The 3,318-nt window shown below is 42.0% G+C and overlaps 1 pseudogene; it reads right to left on the bottom strand.

Annotated features, from left to right (window-relative positions):
• Positions 1-1,395: 1,395 nt before the first annotated feature.
• Positions 1,396-1,959, bottom strand: LOC102869001 (annotated as a pseudogene).
• Between the last annotated feature and the right edge of the window lie 1,359 nt (positions 1,960-3,318).

Raw genomic sequence — 3,318 nt, 5'->3', positions numbered from 1 at the left:
TGACTCTGTATAAAAGGATGGCCTGTTTTGGGAGTGATAAATGATGCTGTAAGACGGGTCAAAAATGTTATTAATTTCTTCTATTAAACTTTCTTATTCCAGGACACCGCTTTCACTCTATAAAACTTTGTCCCCAAAGGAACTTTAAATCGGTTTTGTGCCTTCTTTGCTTGGCAATAAAAATTTTTTTTAAAAAAGAGCAACGGTGTCAGTCTACAGACCAAGCCATGGTCTTCTGTTCCTACCCATCGTCTTCTCAATTGCTATTTAAGCATCTTAGATCTGGACAATGACCAAGGATGACAAAGAATTGATATTTTTTAATTTTAGTGCTGGAGAGGAATATCGAACATATCATGGGCCCCCAAGAGAACAAACAGGAGTTTACTGGAGAGGGTAAAACCAGGTTGCTCCTTGAAAACAAGAATGTTAATACTCTATCTCACATACTTTGGGCATGTTACCATGAAGGGCTTGGAGAAGGCCATCATGCTCAGAAGGGTGTAGGGTCAGCATAGGAGATGAAGATCTCAGAAGTAGAGGGTGTATTGTGGCAGTGGGATCAGGTATTTCAGATGGTAAGGCTAGTTTATAGCATGCTAAAGTTCACAGTCATTGTTCATAGGTCACTATGAGTTGTAGATGACTCAATGGCACATAACAAAAAAGCAATCCAGTTACTTATTAAAGCAGAGACCAGAATAAAATATTGGTTGGCTCATCAATACATTCACCTTTAGATAAAAATTGATTGTTCTATTGTGGTTCATGGGATTGGCATGGGTCATAGTTGACCAAGTAGCAAGTTATTTAATATATAATTAATCTTTAGGAAATAATTTTTAAAAGGGATGAAGATACTCTTAAATTCACTTTCTTACTATTATGACCAGTATTGTTGTTGCTAAGTCCTATTGTTGAATTGAGTATAACTCATAGTGACTCTATGAACAATAAATCTGAACCTTGCTCTATCCAGGGTATCGTTATAATTTCTGACACACCTGAGCCTGCCATTGCACTGTCAGTCCATCTCATGTCTTCCTCTTCTTCGCTGATCCTCCACCTTTGCAAGCATAATGTTCTTTCCCTCTTAACATGTCCAAGTATGTGAGAAGAAATTTCACTATCCTTGTCTTGAAGGAATATCCTGGTTGCACCTTTTCCAAGACTGTCTTTTTGGCAATCCATGGTATTTTCAGCACTCTTCTCCAACAACACAGCTCAAAGGCATATATTCTTCTGTCATCTGTATTCATTGTCCAACTTTCATTTGCATAGTAAGTAATTGAAAAAAAATCTTGCTTTGGATCAGCTGCACCCTAGTCTTTTTCTTTCTTTTTTTTTTTTTTCAGAAACAGCCAATAGCTTTTAATGACAGGGCACGGTCTGGGGTTAGTTCTTGTAGCCGCGGCTGGCTCTTCTGCCTCGGGCACGCTCGAACTTCCGGCCCTTGGAGCGGATGTAGGGTTTGGTGTGGCTGTGTGGGGTGCCCGGCGCCTTGCCGAAGTGCCTGTACACCTCTCGGCCCTTGCGCGGCCCCGACAGCAGCACGGTGCCACAGCCCTTGGGCGAGTCCAGGGCCAGCTGGAAGGTGAGGATCTTGCCTCCAGCCTTGAGGATGCGGCTTCAGGCCCGGCTGCTCATGCGCAGAGCACACACCTTCAGCTTGGGAACCTCCTGAATTCGTAGGTCATCTGTTATGGTCCCAACCACCACAGCCGTCTTGTTTTCTCTGCCAGGAAGCTTCATCTTTCGGATCATCCGAGACAGGGACAGCGGTGGCCAGTTGGTGCGGCTCATAAACAGTCTCTTCAGCACAACCTGGTTGAAGGTGGAGTTGGTCCTTCTGGCCAGGAACCTGTAGAGCTTGACCAACAGCCGGAGGTAGATGTCCTGGCTCTTGGGCTCTTTGCGGCGGACCTTTCTGTCCTTGTTGTGGCAAATGTCAACTCCCATGATGGCGCCTCCTGCTCAGCCAGGTCCGGAAAGAAGGAACTGCACCCTAGTCTTTAACTGACATCATGGCTTTTCAGCATTTTGGCGAGGTCCCTGGTAGCAAACCTTGCCAGTGCAAATACAGCTTTTGATTTCCTAGCTGTTAGTGCCATGGGTGTTGGTTATGGGTCCAGGCAAGATGAAGTAACTGGCAATTTTTATATCTTCTTCAAATACTACTAATACAGGTCTGAAGACCACAGGCCCAAATGCCCAACCAATTTTTAAATACAAAGGCCCACCTACCAGATCCTGTTTGCCTACACAAGAGGCTTCCCACCATAGCTGATTATAAGTGAAATCAGGAACAGTTAATCAGCTCCCACCCACAGCTCAAACTCAGATACAGTTAATCGGCTTACATTTGATTGTGAATACAATCAGAAACACCCAAATAGTTTACCCCCAACTTTTAAGTCTTAATAGTGTTGGGACAGAATGTTGTTTTAAGTGGTGCAGCACTTGTCTGTCAGTGTGCACTACTGAGGAAACTTGAGGTTGTTGTGACACTGAAATCTGTGCGACTGGTGTGTCAAATGCCAAAAGGGTTTCCCCTTAGAAAATCTTAGACATATTTTTGTGAATCTCCTTGATTAAGACAGATTAGAAAACAGGATACGCCATCTACTTCCTAAATAACAGGTTTCTGAAAACCCTGTGAACACTAAATGAAAAGGATAGTTAGCATAGTGCTAGATTCCAGATTGAAAGTCAGTTGAAATGAGGAAAATCAATAAGGAGCATCATTTAACAATTTGAACATGGAATTGAACATGGAATTTGAACATAGCTTGAATATTGAAAAACGGAAAATTGTTAAAAATGAAATAGAACACATGAATATTAACATACTAGGCGTTAGTGACTCAGTATATTCTTTCCATCTCCTTTTAATACTTCCTGGATCATTTAATATTCTTTCTAAAGCATCCTTGATTATAGCAACTGTAGGTTTGAATTTGTTCTTCAATTCCTCGAGCTTAAGAAATGCTAAGCGAGTTCGGCCCTTTTGATTTTCTGACTCCGACTCCTTGCACATTTCATTGTAATATTTTACTTTGTCATCCCGTGCTGTCTTTTGAAATCTTCTGTTCAACTCTTTAGTTTCTTGAATTCTTCCTTCTGCTTTGGCTTCTCTGTACTCCAGTGCAATTTTCAGAGTCTCTTCTGACATCCATTTTGGTCTTCTCTTCCTCTTCTCTCTTTGCAATGACCATTTGCACTCTTCCTGGATGATACTCTTGATATCCTCCTACAACTCATCTGGTCTTCGCTCATTAGTCTTTAAGCCCTCAAACCTGTTCCTGAGATGGTTCTGAA

This window comes from Elephantulus edwardii, unplaced genomic scaffold (assembly GCF_000299155.1).
Source record: "Elephantulus edwardii isolate Elephantulus edwardi_28Jun2011 unplaced genomic scaffold, EleEdw1.0 scaffold00215, whole genome shotgun sequence".
Classification (NCBI taxonomy): domain Eukaryota; kingdom Metazoa; phylum Chordata; class Mammalia; order Macroscelidea; family Macroscelididae; genus Elephantulus; species Elephantulus edwardii.
This window is presented reverse-complemented; position numbering and strand designations above follow the sequence as displayed.